A 20,422-nucleotide genomic window follows, 5' to 3' on the forward strand; every position below is an offset into this window, starting at 1 on the left:
ATCAGTCGTCTTTATGCAGGAGAGGAGAGGGATCAGGGTCTCTGGGAATACTGGCATCTATATTCTACTGATGTGCCACAGTAATTCCATCATCCCTTGGTATGAAACCTACCCTCTCTAGAATACTCTGCAAGGAGGACAGTGAGTGTGTATCCTGTAATCTGGTAAGAAGGCCTTCTAAAAGACGATGTTCAACAGAGCTCCCTACAAAGACTAGACTCTCTGATGAGGTTACATTGAACTTTTTCAGGTTGACTGACAGCCTGAGCTCATTGAAATAAGTCAAGGTAAAGTTCAAGGTCATGTGAATGCCCTCTTAGGCAGTTGTAATGGTATGGGTAAACGCGAGTCTCTTGACCTGCAACAAAAACTATTACTCAAACAAGGCAGACCTGTGGTGCTGTAGAAAAGCAAAGGCTAAGGAAGTACACTGGAAATGTCCACCCACCCCACTATGAGCCATAGAAACTTTGTGGTTTTTAGAAATGGGAATATGCAGACAGTTAACTATGTGATGCAGAATATCTTGGAATGCTTAGAATAGGAAAAGGATATTAAAAGTCAACATTCCGAACTGTGGAATGATAAGAAATGTGTTCACTCTTGACAGATCTAATGTGTCTCCATGTGCCTTCCTTTCTGGTTACTAGGAACAATCTTGAGTAAAAGCCTGTTTTTTTTAATTGTAACTTGGGTACTCTTATTATGGCTCCCAGAGGAAGCACTGGTGTTAGCTGGTTCCTTGGTACAGATAGGCCCCTACACTTTGAAGAGTTTCGAATTTGGATGTTTGTAACCCTGCTGCAGAATCTCTAGAGCCCTCTGGTCCTGGACTATGCTTTTTCTACCTTTGTACAAAAAAGGCCAGGTGTCCTCCTATCTGATCTGGAAAAGGAATAGGTAAAGGGTTGGTGAGTAAGGGGGGGGGGGATCGCTGCTTTTGAGAGGAGCAGGAGGAAGTAGTCAGGCTGCGTCATGGTTCTGATGGACCCCAAGCATCTTCTTTGGGTTAGCTTGTCATTTTTTTTTTACACTTTACCTTTTTCCCTTTACCACTTTTATTCTAGTCTTGCCTAAGGAACAAAGGTCAAGATTTGGTGGGGTAATTTCTGCTAAACTTTGGTGCATAGAATAGAAAAAGCTGACTTCTGTACAGTCTTGTCTCTTTCTTCTAGTCTTCTAAAAACACCATTAGAAGAGGGCCTTTAAGTGGGCGCTGAAGACCTCCAGCTTCACATGCTCTGCCAGGAGCTTAGTTCTCAGTCAGGCTTGCCCTTGAATAGCAGACCCTGTTGCTACTGCCCTACAAAATGCATCTACAGCAGTATAGCTACATTCCTTGGAGTACTCAAGCATCTCCTGCTTAGACAATTATCCAAAATCCCCTTAGTATGGTTCTCATCTTCTCCGTCAGTGTTTGCTGTTGGATAAACATGCAAATCTGCCAGTTATGACTCTGATAACCAGGGTAGCAAAAGTGTACATTATTTCCCCAAATCTGTCAAGTATTTTACTCTACCTGTCATTAGTATAGAGATTTTGGGAAAAGTGAAAAGGATTGCTTACTTAAATCCAGGAAGACTACTGGCTGGATCAGCCAGAGAGATTATGGGAATCCTTGGACATATAAAAACAGTCACATTTACTGGGGAGCTGGGGGTGGGTCTTTAAAAATCATATCTTCCAGACATGCAAGTCTGGAAGAAAAAGCACCCTGGGATTCAGGCAAGTTCATGAAAGCTCTGTAACTGAGCTGGGCATCTCAGTACTCCTCTGACTAATACTGGAGCTCTTCATTCATTTTATGAAGGATACCTGCAAAAAGAAATCCTTGATGTCAGACTCCCAGGCAGGCACACAAATGAACTGGCAAACGAAAGCTCGTTCATCTGCATGACAAGTTTGGGATGTCTGAATCTTCCACGGAAATTCCACCCTGACATCTTAGGTACTTCCAAAGCTAGTTGCCTGGACTTAAGGAAAGACAAAGTCTTGAGCCAAATGAGGAACTGCTGGGAAGAAGCCTGTGAAATGGATTGCTCTGAAGCTCCACTCGACCTAGACTGAAGCAAGCTGGTGGGCAACAGTTTAGACTTCAGTACTTTAGGTCTCGGCGACTTGAGGTGAGTCAGCTAGGACTTTTTGGAACGCAGGTGGGCAACTGAGAATGCCAACTGGTTCCGGGAACCTACCTGAAAACAGAGATTGACAGCATTCTGCCCTTAACTTCAGAAATAACAATGTGAGCCTCTGACACCTAGGGTCCCTTAGTACTGGAAGGTACACTGGTGTCTTTGGTTTGACAGGACATGTGTACAGCTGAAAGCATGGCAGTCTGTATAGTGGTTGTGCCAGAGGCCTCTGCAGAAAGTGACTCTGACGATGGGAGATGTGAGATTGTCAGGCCATGTTTGGACGCCACTAGACTTAATGAAACCAATGGATGCAACAGACCGCACTTTGTTGTCCTAATATTTCTCCCAGTGATGTTTATAAGAGAGATTTTGTTTCGGTGGTGGACTCCTAGAGATCAACAGTGGTACAGAAAGTACAGTTGTGTACACTTACCATAAATGTAGATGTTAGAGTGTATTCACTGTTGCAGTCCATTAAATTTGGATTATCTGCTTGCAGGTAACCCTCAGTCGGCCTGATTAACAAAGTCGTGGGTCCTGCGTCGGTTGCTGTCCCTTCTTCCATGACGTCAGGTCGTCAGGGGTATAAAACATGCAGCCGACGCCATTACATCAGTTTTTCTTGCCCCAAATGTCAGGTGCCCCCCTAATGGGGAGCAATTAAATATAAAAGTACAAAGACATACCTCCAACAAAAAAGCAAATACACCAAAAAGGCTTTTAAGCATAGTAAAGGAAAGTAGAGGTATAGCCAAAAGAAGTTAGGGGGCTGGAGGGAGGGTAACCAGGACTGCAACAGTGAATACACTCGAACATCTACATTCATGGTAAGTGTACACAACTGTACTATGTTCTTCATGAAACTCGAAAATGAAAATTTCAGGAGTCGGCCGACTGGCACTTGCGAACTGCTTCTGCTTTGGGTACTGCACGGCAAGAAAAACTGATGTAATGGCGTCGGCTGCATGTTTTATACCCCTGATGACCTGACGTCATGGAAGAAGGGACAGCAACCGACGCAGGACCCAAGACTTTGTTAATCAGGCTGACTGAGGGCTACCTGCAAGCAGATAACCCAAATGTAATGACTGTAACAGTGAAACATGAAGAACATCCACAAATGAGCCATTTTTTGGGTCGCAAACACCTGGATAGTTTGGTCTTCTCCTGATGATGTTTGGGTGAAAATGGCACAACGTGGACAGGTGTGTATGTCATGCTTATGGCTGAAGCAAAACAGGCAGCTGTAATGGGGAAACTATTTCCCAGAGTTCACTCAATTATCAACTTTTACAGAAGATTCACTGTCACTACTACTTATCACCACTACTAAAAATTTAATTCACTTGCGGGACACTTATCTTTTTTTTGGCAGCAGGTCAACAGACACACTTATGATACTGAATTCATGTAACTGTACTGAATTGTGTGACAAGAAAGATCTGAAGATGCCATCAGATGATGTCCCTCTTACACCGCAGACATCACTACATAGCAGTGGGAGTGACACTGCCAAAGCTTTAGGGAGAAGGTACAACTCTGGAAGTTGAGACAGACATCAGGCTGCCTGCGGGCAGACTAACCCACAGATTATGACTGCAATAGTGACCAGTGTGATGAACATGTGTATTACCCTGCACACTTAACTAGGGCATTACTTCTATTAACTAAATAATATATTTATGCAGTGTGTGTACAAGATAGTCAAAGCTGGCACTCTGCTAGTTTCGCATTACCCTTGGTTCATAACTGATTTAGTTAATCTGGAAATAATTATTGCACAAATCTGTCTCAACTCCATGTAGTTGTCTTCTGCATTTTACTACACAGGGGAGAACCAGATGTTGACTCTCCATATCCAATTTAAGTTTTCTGTTTTCAGAAAGCATTACAAAACCATTAGCCTCAGTTCAGGAAAGGCCTACTTGTGATGTTCTTTGCAACATGAAAAAGTTACTGTCACAGACAGGGAATGCTAGGTGGAGGCAGGTCAAAGGGCAATGCAATGCAACTTCCAATTTAGCATTTAGACTCCAAGCTTCCATCAGAAACATTTCTGGCTCACACAGACTCACTCACTGCTTACCAAGTATAGAAAGTGTATAGTTGTTGCCGAACCATGAGAAGCTTTGATCGCAGAAAATTTTTGTCTCGTCAGTGAATTTCTGCTAAAAACTGTTTATCACAGCATAAAGGAAATAGAACCTAAAATACGCTGTTTTTAACAATGAGCACTATGATACATAAATTCTGATCTATATGAATAGTGATGGTATTTTTTAAGAGTGAAAGCTGCATAAACTTTGATGCTCATATTACCATAAACAGTTTGTCAAGTTCTGCTACAGAAAATGAAAAAGTATAGAGAGTGCCCTTGCAAGCATGTAAAACTTAAATCATTAGCACATCTTAGCAAACACCACAGCATAATGCAAATTCCGATCTCCCATGGCTGCAGTTTTAAAGTTATATGTTCTTCCCACTAAATGTTTATAATACTTTGATATAACACTATCTAATTAGCTACTAGGGTCCTTCTCTAGGAGCTAATTAAGATCTGACAGAGATACCACAAATTGGATACTGTTAAAGTGATTATTCTGTAAAAAAAAAAAAACAGAACACTGTGTAGCACACACAAAAACAATATTTTTTGTTATAGAGTGATTTTCACAGTAACAAAGTGGTGCATACAAAAATTTCAGCTTTTTGAAGGGCGTTAAAGCCCTGCCTACAGCCTAGGTGGCCCAGCTTTGATTAGTAATCAACCAGTAACAGCAAGAATGGGATCCAAAAGCAATGTAATGCAGCCTATTGCTGTAAGGGTAGAAACTCCACCAGCAATGCTGAAAAACCCAGATGTACTATCAACATGGGAAGCTGAAAGGATCACTGAGGGCCAAGGCTTCAGCAGTGTGCTTATTTCAGATGGACAGCATGGACTTCTGAAGTACAATGTTGCTCTCCAGAAGAGTCTTGAGAGCAGCATTACTGCCACGCAAAGCACAAATATGCACAGAGGGGAGAGCGGATTACCAGCAGATGTAATTAAGAGCACACGTGTATACACCTCTGCAGGTTCATCCACTAAAAGAAGATGGCATGAATGATCCACAAGCCCTTTCTTGGTAAGGTTGCTGGCCCCGGTCCTAGATGTATAAGGTGGGTCAGTTGTGGCATTAGTCCCTGCAGATGTCCATCATGGCCAAAGGGGACAAAAAAAAGTCTTGCAAACAACTCAAAACTTAAGATTCAAACTATCACAAGCTGCTTGAATTAAATGAAACTGCTAACTTTATCATATATAAATGTTGCAGAGAGCCAATGTGCAGAATTTAGGAATATGCGCGCACACACACACACACACACATATATCTATATATATATATATATATATATATATATATATATATATATATATATATATACACATATATATATATAAATACACACACACACGTGTATGACTACCATCATGGCTGTGGATATCAATCAGATTGAACAAAGGAAAACATTAAGCTAAAGAGAAAGCATCTGTTATGTGAGACAGACATACAAAAACGCAAACATTCACATTTGAGGGACCACTAGGCAACGTTGAGATTCTTATCTCCATTAGTTTCCTTATAACAGTTGGAATAACTCTACAAATTTTCTTCACTGTAAAAAGATTCAAGCTATCAGAACTGAAGAAATAATGTAAACACAACTGTACTGCTAAAATCTATTTCTGAAATGGGGACAGTGGCATAAAATGCTGCAAAAGCTGTTACTCCTGTGGACTTGCATGGCATTTAGGACAAACAGGTACTTTAATCTCATAAAATAATCTTGAAGCCATTGTTGCTAAATCTCAACTGTCAAGTAACAACTGGACTACGGAGACAGCTGCTGGACAATCAGACCTCAGTTCGGAGAAGCAGCTTCACAGAGCAGCAGCTCAAAATCTATTACTTTCTGTCTTTACTGGAAGGGCCCAATGATCTTCAGAGAACAATTTCTTTTCATCTACCTCTCCATATTTACTTACTACAGTAAAGTCACAAGTCATGGCCAGAACATTTACTGCAGACCTTATGGGTTCTGATGCTGTCTCAAAAGGAAACACAGCATCACAGTCTTGGCTTTGCTCTAGGTTTTGGAACAGAGATCAGCATAACTCTCAATCATCCCGAATTACCTGGGAACACACGTTTTTAAGCTTAATTTCTTGAATGCCTGATTTGGGTGCAAGTGCAACTGAGATTTTGAGTCAAGTGACGTCTAATCTGGCTGTATACGACACGACCAATCACAGCGCCGCCTTACTGCATCTAATTTACATGCAGCCAGCCAGTTTCAGTTACAGAGTTACTGTTAATATGCAGAGGCAGCTGCAGAGGACCTGGTATACTTTAAGTGTTCAATTAGGTCTGGTCAGTCCACAACTCTGCATATTAACAGGGTATGTCAGCACTGTTTGTTGTTTTAACTGATGGAAAAAAATAACGAATGATAAACAAAACCACAATGGTTGAACTCCTGAAATGGCTATATTAAGTAAAAGATAAAGAAATACAATGATCATATGCATACACTCAAACCATCTTAAGTATGTATGTATGTATGTATGTATATATATGTATATATATATATATATATATATATATATATATATATATATATATATATATATGTATGTATGTATATATATATATATATATATATATATATATATATACATACATACACACACACACACACACACACACGTATATTTTCAAATGGTTTTAATGTATGCATATAACTATAAGCATGTTTTTTAAGTATAGAGTTATTTTCCTTATAGAATGAGTTCCTTGGTACGTGTTCGTTTTTTGATTAATGTTTTTAACATTGTAACTTACAATGAACACCATCTTTAAATTGAGAATGGAATGGTCATATGATCAGTGTAATTTCTTATTTAAACATCATAGAAAATAGTTGTAATTATCTATTGAAAATTTCTAAGATGAAAGCACTCATCTTTTACTTAATAAAGCTGTTTCAGGAGTTCATCCATTGTGGTTATGTTTGTTGTTTTAAACAGGATCGGAAGAGGACAACACTAACACAAGGAAATTTTCGTGCCTGGCTTGAAGAATGAATTTGTTGCTTTTGCTGAAAAATTCGTCTCGAGTAAAGAAGAAAACCGGAAAACTATTCCACAGTGTGTTGGAGTGCATTAAGGATTTCTCAAGGAAATGTGCAGAGTGGAGAAAAGGAATTCATAATTTTTCTCAGGGAGTCCGATGTTTATTGTGCAACATGAACTGGATTTTATGTAATTTCCTTCTCTTCCTGCAGACACAAGTGAGTGACCTAATCAGTTACTTCTTACTTGGTTGTTACGTGGTGCATGTACACCCCTGCAAGCAATGATGATGCATACAGTAGCAGAAGACTGTAGTTAAAAAAAAATGAAAACTTGTTTACTAAGTCCGGGGCCAAATTAATTTATGCCTCATAGTTTTGGTCTGTTCCTCATAAAAGTTTTGGTATTCTGCAAATGAATGAGGGTCGAAGTACCTGAACGTGTGTGGGCATTTCCATTAATGTGTTTAAATATGTAAATTTTATTTAATTAGGTACCCGTGATTGTCCCTGATTTGAAGGTCCTGTTGTTCGTGATTCTACCATTTGGAGGTTGAGAAGCATGGAGATCACAGTTATGGAATTCAGGGCAGGGTGACACCTAGATGTACATCATGATGAGCTAACACTCAAAAACAGGAGATTATTGCACTTTCCTGAACTTACTGAATGCTTAAACATAACATGAGAAAGTTTAAATGAAACTGAAGCAGTCTGCAGATGGGACACGTATCAACACAACACCTCAAAGGACCATGCTTACTTTCAGCAGGCAGAAGTTTTAACAGCTCTAAGAACCAATCAAAATGTGTGACTAACAAGCACACCTGCTTACTCAAACAAAAAAACAAAAATCATCTTCATTCTTCTAGGACACTACTTACACGGTAGCTACCAATAATCCTAAGAGCAAAATAAAATTAATGCAGCTATAATGAAATCTACGGTTGAACATATAAATTTATATGCAGAAGCAACCTCTTATGTTTTCTTTCACTGAGCTTTTCATTACCAAAACAGCTTAACAAATATAGAAAAATCACTTTCGTAAGACAAAGGAGACGCTCATAAATGAGACCAACTTCCACCAGAAAAGACAGAAGGGATCTCACTAGTGTGAAGATTATATGGGAAAGCCAACCTCTGGGAAGAATTGATGTTTTAAGACTTGACACATCTTATCCTGACTTTTTCCACCTGAAAGCCTGTTAACATGTGCATTTTATCCATTAATGATGCAAAGCAAGGACCAGTCATAAAATAATTTGTCTGATAACAGCTCTGTTAACACCCATTTCAATAGATGAAGATAATGCATTCAGATCAGAAAACAGTACTGTCTGTGAAAGGCAAGTAGCACAGGGGATGTTTCACTTACGTAAAGACTACTTGGCTGCAGAATGAGTTCCCTTAACTGGTGATAATGTGGTGGTGGTGGGGGGGGGGGGGCTGTTGTGCTTCCTGCACCAATCTACCTTTTATTGAATAAGCTAAGTGCCAATACCCTGGAGCAAGTCATATGTAATATGTTTTCCTAAGATTTCTGTGCTCAGCTTGGCAAGGTGACTTCATGGCCAATTGAACCAATACCGCAGGGATGATTTCTCTCTATTAAAATTAACCAGTGACCGTAACACAGTAAGAAGCATGACTATAATCACCTGAACATCAGTGAACGTAGCACATCTTAGCCGGATTTTCCCACCCTTGGGAAGACGGGCTGAACTTGGCTAGGCTTGTAAGGGCCCTGGGGCCATTAGCCTAGTAACCTCCTATAATCCCATGAACAATTGTAAAGAGTGAGCAAGACTGCTGTAGCATAGAGGCAAAGTTGATTGTATGACCATCAGTATGTTTGCTGGAACTAACAATGCTGCCATATCATCCTGATTCACACAAAGGCCAAAACAAACACGCTCAGTTGTGGGTCACAAGTAAATAGTGAAGGTCTGAAACAATAACAAAATGTCAAGAGACAAATTAGCATATTGGCTTGAATGCCTTTGCAGCAAATCCCTGAGCACAGATAGACTAGACACAGCAATGGAAATCAGCAGAATCTGATGAGGTGAAAGGACAATTGTCTACTATGCAAAATATATGGGAAACATCAGAATACAGGTGGGACTAACTATGTCATCAATTAAACAGAAAACTGAACGAGGTTGCCTTGTTGAATAAAAACCCCACAACCTGTGCAGACTACTTTTGTGTATCTCTAATTCTAAACTAATGAGACATGGTCAATCAAACAGCAGAAAAAAAGAACAGCAGTGTCCACTTAATTGTCTTCCCATTACATACACACAAGGTGGTAACAACATTTCTACTCTAAAAGACTATTTCCTGTCCTGCAGCTATGCCCCTGACCAACCCTGTTCACAGTTGAGCTAGGCTTGCTGACAATATTGTTACAACATGGAACTTTTTTGGAAATGAAGACGTTTGTGGCTTAAATGAATAAGTTAATATTACCCCATTGCAAATCACACTCCTAATACAGAACAGCAAAATACATGACTTGAACCTACAGCCATCTGTTTATGCCATTACAAACTACAAGACAGTAACAGCAGAACACAAAATAATAAAAACAAATTAAAAAAAAAAAAACTGAAAATTTACCATAGAAAATAAATCTTAACTAATCAAAAGCTGTGAAAAAGAGATCAGTTCCTTCCAAACCAGAAGAACCTAATTATTGTGGTGAACAAATTCAACTTTGGGGAGCTGAAGCCAAGGATGAAGACTATAAAGAAATAAACAATTATATTCAGTTGAAGACCACATAAGACTGCTATAAAATTCAAGAAAAGCATATTTCAAATAAAGTTGTGTACACACTACCACATTTTTAACACAAGTACCTCTAGGCTACAACTGCACTGGAAATGTTTCACTCCTGCAGCCAGGGATAACTACTGTGCACTTCAAATGTGTGCGCGTGTGTGTGTATATGTATATGCATTATTAAGTTATACCGCGTGCATAGACAAATTGCTTAGAGCAAACCAGTCTTTCTCACCTAACACAAATTATTTAAAATGAACCACAAAGGAAACATTTAAAGGCTATGGGGAATGGCTTTTTTCAGGTTAATTATTTTTATACAAAGTAAGGATGACATCAACATGCCGTAGTATGGTTGAAGCAAAATTCAGAAAAACCAGCAGGAAGTCCCTGAAACATTGGTGCAACTGTAATATACCTTTCTACAGGACAAATTGCACTTCTCTGAAAACACCTTTCATAAAATCCTGCTGCTTGAAAGTGCACTGGGTCACTTGAATATTTCTACATATTTTTACATATCTAATGCCCACCAGTCCAAACATACTCTGCACTTAACAGTAAATACACTCCACAGGGCAGACATACGATGACAATTAGATTCAGGACAGGAAACAAACATTTTGGCATGATTAGCGGCATTCCTTGGAGACTGAGCACAACACTGCACGTTAGATGGAAGACTGCAGTCCATGAAATCTGACCTAGGCTCTTGCCCCTAGTTTCAGTTCTCAAGTACCACTCCAAAGGACCTAGGCTCTTGCCCCTAGTTTCAGTTCTCAAGTACCACTCCAAAAGGATACAACCGCAGGCCAAGGGATTTTTACAAATGATACAATGGCTGACCAATTCGACCAGTGAAGGATAAGTTAGTGTTATGGGCCTCTTCTGCAACATAATCAGAAATCTTTCACTGGAAATTCTCACTGAACCTTTTGGTCTTGGCGGAGGCAGTCACTTTCATGTTTCACACCACTTTCATTCCTTGGCATTACTTATGCAGAAGAAAACTTGTCAAAAAGAAACTCTATGAGGACAACAAGTTGCTTCAAAATGCATCCAATAATTTAAGCCCAAAGAGAAAAACAGACATACATTTATACTGTATATACAGATAAGTTGTTCCATTCACTCTGACTTTCTTTGGTTCATAATCTAGAGTCCTCCTAATTATCTGAAGTATCACAGCAACTACTCCAAAAATAGTTCAACAGTGGAGTGTTGGATTTGGAAAGTATCTTAAAACACCAAAGACAGGTAAAACCAAGTCTGTTCTTCAACAGGGTAAAAGAACAGCAATAAGCAGACCGGTTCTGAAGTTAAAAAAAAAAAAAAATGAGACAACCAGGTAGGCACATTTCAACGACAGTCTTGGTCAAAAAGCAGGGTCCAAGTATGCTGTAAAAGTAAATACAGAGAATTAGTTTATTTTCCAGTAACTTTCTATTGATAAATGCACTACAGTTTCTTTCTACTCTCTCCCGCTCATACATGCAAAGTCTAGATCACCAACTGGTGCATTTTAAAAATCAATTAAAAATTATTCCATGACTTACAACTGCTTACGTCTCTTTCATAGAAAAACAAGTTATCAGTCTTGGGGTTACTGATGCTGGATGAAACCCTGGAAACCCTTCTGTAGCACTTGCTCCTCTTTTGTTATGCCAACTATGATGAAATGCAATCTCTGTTAGTTATGAAAGGCAACATATTATTCTGACAACACAAGGGAAAGGCTAAAGAAAACTTGTACCCAAGAGCCTCTGAAGTACAGTAGTGATACACTGACTAATACAGCAGTCATAATGCCAATACAAAATTCCGCTGCTTTGACACAAAAATGGGTTTTAGCAATAGTCACTGACAGTATGTGAAAAGGATGTCCCAGCCTGTAGCACTGCAGCTATATAGCCCATAATCCTGTAGCAATAGAAGTCAAACTGTAATTGGATAATTAATATAATAAACCTGTGGAGGATAATGAGGCTAAAGACAGCACTGCTGTTCTTGAGGATCTCACAGAAGGACACCATTAGCAGCTTAATGTGTAATTCGAAATGATCAGCAGGGACAGCCCATGCAGGTACAGAGACCCGTATGCAAGCCAGACATGCTGCAAAACAGTATGAAGTAGTAGCTGTTAGTAATGAATGGCAATGATAAATGATGACACAGAGAGAGAGAGAGAGAACATGAATGGATAAAAGAAACAGCTTCATGGAGATGCAAAGAAAGCCATGTGCCACTAGACATAAGGGAAAATGGAAAAAAAAAAGAGGAAAGTAAATGAGATAAAGTACTTGCCGACTAAAACTCACTACAAGTCACTTAGAACAAATGTGAATATTAGAATGTCCTTTAGGCAGAGATTCCAACATGGTGGTGTCAGTATGAGCGACTGAAAACACAGCTCTTGGTCAGAGAAAGTACAGTTGTGTACACTTACCATAAATGTAGATGTTAGAGTGTATTCACTGTTTTAGTCATTACATTTGGGTAATCTGCTGGCAGGTTGCCCTCAATCAGCCTGATTAACAAAGTCGTGGGTCCTGCGTCGGTTGCTGTCCCTTCTTCCATGACGTCAGGTCGTCAGGGGTATAAAACATACATCCGATGCCATTACATCAGTTTTTCTTGCCCCAGATGTCAGATGCCCCCCCTAATGGGGAGCAAATAAAATTAAAAACACAAAAATATACCTCCAACCAAAAGCAAATACAACAAAAAGGCTTTTAAGCATAGTAAAAGAAAATAGAGGTACAGCCAGAGAAAAGTAGGGGGCTGGAGGGAGGGTAACCAGGACTGCAACAGTGAATACACTTGAACATCTACATTTATGGTAAGTGTACACAACTGTACTATGTTCTTCATGTTTCACTGTTGCAGTCATTACATTTGGGTAAATTCCCAAAGCTATGGTTGGGAGGAGGAGTTTATACAGCATTAGGGACAGCTATAAGGCCCTGCAAGACAGCAGTGGCAAAGCCAGCTCTGGATTTAGAGAAAATTGGTAAATGATAATGCTTGGTGAAAGTATGTACAGTACTCCAGGTAGTAGCTTCTAGAATCTTCTAGAATATCCCTGGTAGGAACACCTCTGAGAAAGGCTGCAGAAGTAGATGCAGCCCTGGTGGAGTCAGATCTGATCCCCTGGGAGATAGGTTTTCCATGGTGCTTATAGCAGAAATTAATGCAATGGCTTATCCATTTAGAAATGGTCTGTTTTTAAATAGCCTTCCCCTCTGCACCTGCAGCAAATGCTACCAGCAATTGTTCAAATTTTCTTTGAGATTTAGTCCTGTCCAAATAGAATCTAAGTTGTCAGTGCACATCCAAGGAATGCAGAATCCATTCCCCTTTGTTCTGTGGGTTGGGAAAGAAGGTTGGCAAATGAATGGCCTGATTAAGAGCCACACTGGAAACCACCTTGGGCATAATGGATGGATTGGTCCTCAGAGATACCCTGTCTGCATGAAAGATGATGGAAGGGCTCCATTGCCATAAGGGCCTGTAATTCAGATATCCTTCTAGTTGATGTGATTGCTAAAAGGAAGGCTGTTTTCCAAGAAAGAAATTTTAAGTCTGCAGTAGCAGCTGGCTCAAAAGGAGATAGAGTGAGCTTCTCCAAAACAAAGTTAAGGTCCAAGGCAGGGGTAGGAGCTGTCCTGGGCGGTCTCAAGTTCTTTGCCCCTCTGAGATGCTGCCTGAGCAGGGGATGAGAGAAGAGGGGTGATTCTGTGTTACAGTGAGCTGAAATAGCTGAAGCGTGGATTTTAATAGAGGAAAAAGACAGGCCCTCATGAAGCATCTCAGTTAAGTATTGCAAAATCTGAGGTAAATTGGGCGCTGCTGTGCTCATCCCTAAAGATTGGTTCCAGGCACAGAATCTTTTCCATTTGCCAACATAAGATTTTCTAGTACTAGGTCTTCTCGCCTCCAAGATGACATCCATCACAGGTTTGCTGAGGGATGATAAGGGTGAATTTAAGTGATTAGCCAGGCTGCAAGGTTCAATGTTGGAAGCTGAGGGTGCAGAATTTGGTTCTCCTGCTGAGACAGCAAGGAAGGGGTCTGAGGCAGGTGCCATGGAGATATTTGCGACACACTGCGCAGGAGTGAGTACCAGTGCTGGCGTGGCCAGTCTGGAGCAATCAAAATAATTCCTGGTTTGTCCTGTCTGACTTTTAGCAGAACTTTGGAGAGCAGAGGCAGAGGGGGAAAGGCGTAGACTGATAGATTTTTCCAGCTGAAGGACAGAGCATCCACTTTCCAGGCTTCTTTGTGGGGAGTCCTTGTGCAAAACTTGTCCAACTGGTAGTTCTGGGAGAGGCAAATAGATCCATGTCTGGGCTCCCCCATTTGCTTGTCAACATGTTGAAAATCTGTGGTTCCAGTTTCCACTCGTGTGGGTCCATGACATTTCTTCTTAGTCTGTCTGCCAGTGTATTCAATTTTCCTGGCAGGAATTGAGCTTGTAGGTGCACTTGGTAGCTCAAAGCTGTGTTCCACAATGCCATGGCTAGTCTGCAGATGGGGTAAGAATGTGTACCCCCCTGCTTGTTTATGTACCACATAACTGTGGTGTTGTCCGTCTTTACCATTAGTTGTCCTGGAAGAATGTAGTCCTTGAAGGCTGTCAGAGCATTCTGTACAGCTAACATTTCTTTTTGCTTGATATGTAGGTGCATTTGATTTGGGTTCCATTTGCCCTGAATACACTTCCCTGCCAGGTGAGCCCCCCATGCATAGTCTGATGCATCTGTAGATAGGGTTTGAATGGCAGGGGGTAGTGTGAATGGGCAGTCCCTTGTTTTGGTGGCAGGCCTCTGCCCACCATAGGAATTCCAGGCATAGGCTAGGTATGACAGGAATCATTGTTTCCAGGCTGTGACAATGTTGACTCCATAGACTTTTTAAGTACCACTGTAGTTTCCTCATATGCAGTCTTGCATATGGAATTAGAAAAATGCAGGAGGCCATGAACCCCAAGGCTTGCAGTATTTGTCTTGCAGATAGCAGGGTTTTTGTGGCCACTTGTTTGAAGTAAGTTACCAAATGAATTTGCTTCTCTGGTGTGAGGAAAGCCATCTGGGCAGTTGTATTCAAGCTTGCACCCAGGGATGTAATCTGTTGAGAGGGTACCAGTTGTGATTTATTTTCGTTTATGGTGTACCCCAGACAAGTTAGAACCCTTTTTACAAACGCCAGATGATTTAGAAGTATGCCCTGGTTTTCTGCCTGAATTAGACAATCGTCCAGGTATGTATATATTTGAATATTTCTTTGCCTGCAAAATGCAATAACTGGAGCCAGGCACTTTGTGAATACCCTGGGTGCAGCAGACAAACCAAAGGGCAGTGCAGAGAACTGATAATGCAAGTAGCCTGCTTTGAAGCGTAGGTATCTTCTGCAAGATTCCCTGATTGGGATGTGCAGGTATGCTTCTTTTAAATCTAGAGTTGCCAACCAGGCATCTTTGCCTAGCATATGAAGTAACTGGTGAAGAGTCAGCATCTTGAATTTTGGAATGTCCAGAAAGGTGTTTAGAGTAGACAGGTCCAAAATTGGATGCCATGACTTGTCTTTTCTGGGTACCAGAAAAAGCCTGGAATAGAAACCTTGTCCCTTTTCCTCTTCTCGTACTGGTTGAATAGCCCCCATGTTTAAGAGCAAAAGTACTTGTTTTTGAGCCTCTGCCCACTGATTTGGGGGCAGGTCTGGCCACCCGTTTGGTGTTGGCAACATGTGGAAATGAAATCTGTATCACTGGGACACTATATTTAAAACCCATTTGTCCTGGGTTATGAGTTCCCAGTTCTTTGCATGAAGAGCAATCTTTCCTCCCAAAGGGGCGGCTGAAAGGCAACTGCTTGGTAATTTTAAAAGGAAGTCATTGAGACTGTTTACCATAGGGGGTGTGTCTTATTTCCAGATTTGGAAGTGGAGGCCCCCCATTGCTTAGTTCTGAGAGTCCCCTGGGACTGAAACCTGGTGCTTCTGGTATGTCTGGGTTTGGCTTGAGAGGATCTGGGAGGAGCTGGAAAAGACCAATTCTTAGTAGGCCAGTGCCTACTAAATCTTGGAGGTTGCACTTGTAAGAAATCTTTAACAGTTTGCATAGATTTATCTTTATCTTTTTTAGAACTTCATCAGCCTTATTGCCAAACAGACGGTCCTGATTTAAAAGAGCATCCAACAATTTCGCTTTAACATGAACAGGCAAAGATTGCTCCTTAAGCCAAGCATGCCTTCTAAGCACAGACCCAGTAACAGCAGCCCTGCAGGAGGCCTCTAAAGAATCAAAACCACATTGCAAAGTATGTTTTCCAACTTGTTCTGCAGAATGCAATAAGTCCTGTAAATCTTTATTTTCCAGACAGTCAGGAATCAACATCATTTTCTGTTTAATCAGTCCAATAATATGCTGTTGATATTTTAACATATAAAATTGGCAGTTTAAAGCCCTGATTGCCAAGGTTGCAGAAGTATAAACCTTCTTAACCCATCTATCCAGCGCCCTGGAGTCTCCATCAGAAGGGGTAGGATTTTTAGCAGTAGAAGCCTTAATGCCCTTAGGCCCCTGAGAAATGGTTTCTGGATCTGCAACAGGATTTTTGAAAATGAAAATGAACTTGTGGGACTCAGGAACCCTGTAATATCTGTCAGGTTTACTAGGAGCCGGAGGCAGGGAATCAGGGGCCATACTGGATTCCGAAAACACATCATCAACAATGTCTAGTACAGGAGGTATAGCCAAAGGCCTATGCTGAGGTAGGAGGAAATCCCTAAGCCTCTTTTTTGAATCAGAAAATTCCTGACTTTCCCAGTGGAAATGCTCCCTTAAGGTATGTAAAGTTTCACCAAAAGAAAAATCCTCAGGAGGGAAAGCAGAAGGAATGGAATCCCCTGCATCAGAATCCTCATAAGTAGGTATGGACAAATCCAGGTCATTAGAAGAGTCAGAAGAAACAGACACCTGATCAGAAGATTCATAATCAAGCTCAGACCTAGGCCTCTTTGGGGGGGGGGGGGGTTGACTACCCCTGATCTTCAGCCATTTTGATCATTTGTTTTTTAGGCATAGGGGCAGAGCCCCTCGCTGACCCTCTTCAAGAGAAATTTTGATGAGTGGATGGGAAATCGTAAATTTACTCCCGGGATCACTTCTATGGCCCTGTTGGACAGGGGCTCAGGAATCTAGTCTAAAAGGGAGGCGAAAGCCAACACATTCTGGCTAGGCTTATAAATGTCCTTGGGCAGATACCCTAGAACCTACCTATGAACATGTGGCCTGGGCGTCGGTTTTTTAGGCATAGATCAAGATTTAGGCCTTAGTAATGAAGATGGAGTCGATTTAATATGCAAGTCTGTAGGCCTGAATACACCGTCAGAAGCCGGTGCCTGCACAACGGTTCCAGACCCATCCAAGGTCGAGACATCTGCGGGTTCCATAGGTGAAGCCTCTCGTGGCATACCAGACTCCGAATGGGTCTTAGTAGAGACCTGCGAATCAGAAGTAGTGGGTATCAGGGGCTGCAAAAGCGCCTCACTGAGTACCGGCGGACTGGCTTAGGAGAAGCGTCGTCGGCAGTTTTGGACCTCGGTGGCCTGTCTCTGTCTTTATCTTTACGTTTTTTCAGAATCCCGGTAGTCGGATAATTAAACCAAGAACCGAAATATTTAGAGGCAAAAATGTACCGACGACGGATAGTGCGCTGATTAAATAAAGCACAAAACCGATGGCAAGGTACGTTGTGGTCAGGGCCTAGGCAAAGAATACAGTACGAATGAAAATCTCTGTGAGGTATTTACTTTCCACAAGTAATGCAATTATTAACTTTTACTGACATCGGTTAAGGAGCAAGAAAAAGTTTCCCCAACGGGGTACTTCGCTTTAAGTTGAAGACTTCGGTTCTGAAACTCAAAAACGAAAATTTCAGGAGTCGGCCGACTGGCACTTGCGAACTGCTGCTTCGGGCACCACACAGCAAGAAAGACTGGTGTAATGGCATCAGATGCATGTTTTATACCCTGACGACCTGATGTCATGGAAGAAGGGACAGCAACTGACGCAGGACCCAAGACTTTGTTAATCAGGCCGACTGAGGGCAACCTGCCAGCAGATTACGCAAATGTAATGACTGCAACAGTGAAACACGAAGAACATCTGTTAAAAGCTTGAAAACTATCATCATTTTTAAGAGAAACTGGTAGTGGAAGTGTCTATGTCCAGAAGGTCAATACAGAAGTGAAAAAAATACGAGGAAGAATGAACTGAAAAGCCAGAAAGGGATAGAAAGCAGTGTGGAGGAGAGGTGGGAAAACAGATGGTAATGACAGCTGAATGAGAAAATTCTTCATACTACAGAAAAGACTTTCTTTATTGCACTTCTTCTGGTACCTCGGCTAACAAGCCTTCAAGGAATAAAAACGTTAAATCATTGCAGCCTTTTTATATCCCACCAATTTTATATGCTTATGAGATTCCCTGTAGGAATATATAGGGGAAGATTAACAACAGGCTGCAGGAAATAGATGATGTTTCATCCAGGCAAACAGAGGAAATTAGAAGTTATGTACTTGGCATCCACATTGTCCATTTTCATTCTTCCTCACTATTGGGTTACGGATCCAACCCTCGGATCAGACTTGGACGCATTTTTTTCAGACCTGGATCCTAGTCTCGAGCTCCTCTCTCTACCCATAATGCCCTACACTTTCTACAGCTTCACACAAAACACCAAATACCAAAAGGGACCATAAACTTTCCAAAAAACAAATCAGGAGACAAACAAACTTAAGCTGCACTTTCTTTATTGCACTTCTTCTGGTACCTCGGCTAACAAGCCTTCAAGGAATAAAACCGTTAAATCATTGCAGCCTTTTTATATCCCACCAATTTTATATGCAAATACATTTCATTCAATTCGCTCAATTAACATAAATCACTACCCAAGCTTAAAGGTGTTAACACCCTAAATTGAAAGAAAAGACTAACCAAACAATATTACAAACTTTTAAACAAACTCCTGAAACTTATCACTAAGTATAGCCCTAGTCTTATACTTGGTGGTGACATTCATCCCAATCCTGGCCCATCCACCTCTGATATATATACCCCCTCTATCAGCCACCTAAGCCAATAAACTACAATAAGTAGACCTACCAACTCTCTACTGGCCTGTCATCTCAATATTAGAAGCATCAATAACAAGGTACATGAACTGCATGCACTCCTGGCTGTCCACTTTCCTGAGATTCTCTGTCTATCTGAGACCTGGTTAAAGCCTACCACAACTGATAATAAAGTGTTACCACCTGGGTTTAACATTTACAGGCTAGACAGTGCTTCCAGGAAGGGGTGGGGTAGCTATACTCTAAAAGTCTGCATTGAATGTGACCACAGATGTTAATCAACCACCTCAAATTAATAACTCAGAAATCCTGGACACTAAATTGCAAATTAAAAGTAAATGCATCAAAATTATCTGTATGTATATTCCCCCCGGGTAATGATATAGCCACACTCGAAGATACCCTACACTTGATTTCATGTCATTATCCACAAGAAACCCTATTACTTGGTGACTTTAACATAGACTGAGCCACCTGTTCCTCAGAATCCCCTACCACCCACATCAACCTGCATGCATTTACTCATATCATAACCACCCCAACCAGGCTAGGTAATCCCAAACATAAAGAAAGCATACTAGACTGGGTACTTGTAAACAGTAACTCCCAACTGTACTCTCCTGGTACCCTCCCTGATGATCTGAGTGATCACCTTCTTACTTATATAGTTAAGCAAAAAGTCATTATTCCTCATCTATCCTTTCTTAGGAAAATCAGAAACAAAATAAACTTTGGCCCTGTCAAATTCAAACAGGAACTTAACTCCAGTAACTGGTCTATGTTAAAACACCTCCCCTTAGAAGAGGCAGTTACATATTTTAACAATAGATTTCTTGATATCCTTGACTTGCATGCACTTGCCCGTTCTAAGCACACAAAGGCAAAAACTTCCCCATGGCTGTCTAAAGAATTTAGACTAAAAATTTCCAGCAGAAGCAAAATCTGGGCTCTATGGCGCTCCACTAAAGACCCCTACAATCATGTTAAATACATGCAAGCTAGTAATGAGATTAAAAAATCCATTCTACAAGACAAAAAACAATACTACTGTAATTTACAGACAGCAAACCAGAACAATCCTCAGAAGTTTTGGGCAGGTCTGAATAATCTACTCCATCCTGGAAAAATGTCTACCCCTATCTCCATCGCTACCATTGATAAATCTCCTGAGGATGTCTCAGACAGTTTTAACCATTTCTTTACAGAGACAATTTCAAGCCCTAGCTAGCCAACTACCTCCCAGCTCC

At 40.9% G+C, this 20,422-nt stretch overlaps 1 protein-coding gene across 1 annotated transcript in view; it reads right to left on the bottom strand.

Annotated features, from left to right (window-relative positions):
- Nucleotides 1-6,913: 6,913 nt before the first annotated feature.
- PPP1R37 (protein phosphatase 1 regulatory subunit 37) overlaps nt 6,914-20,422 on the bottom strand; it is a 1,521,445-nt gene continuing 1,507,936 nt past the window's right edge. Inside the window, exon 13 of the mRNA XM_044086439.1 lies at nt 6,914-11,438. The gene's annotated coding sequence lies outside the window, so the exon portion shown is untranslated. The remainder of the gene's footprint in view (nt 11,439-20,422) is intronic.

The sequence above is a fragment of the Protopterus annectens genome, chromosome 1.part0 (genome assembly GCF_019279795.1).
Source record: "Protopterus annectens isolate FY-2018-M chromosome 1.part0, PAN1.0, whole genome shotgun sequence".
Classification (NCBI taxonomy): domain Eukaryota; kingdom Metazoa; phylum Chordata; order Ceratodontiformes; family Protopteridae; genus Protopterus; species Protopterus annectens.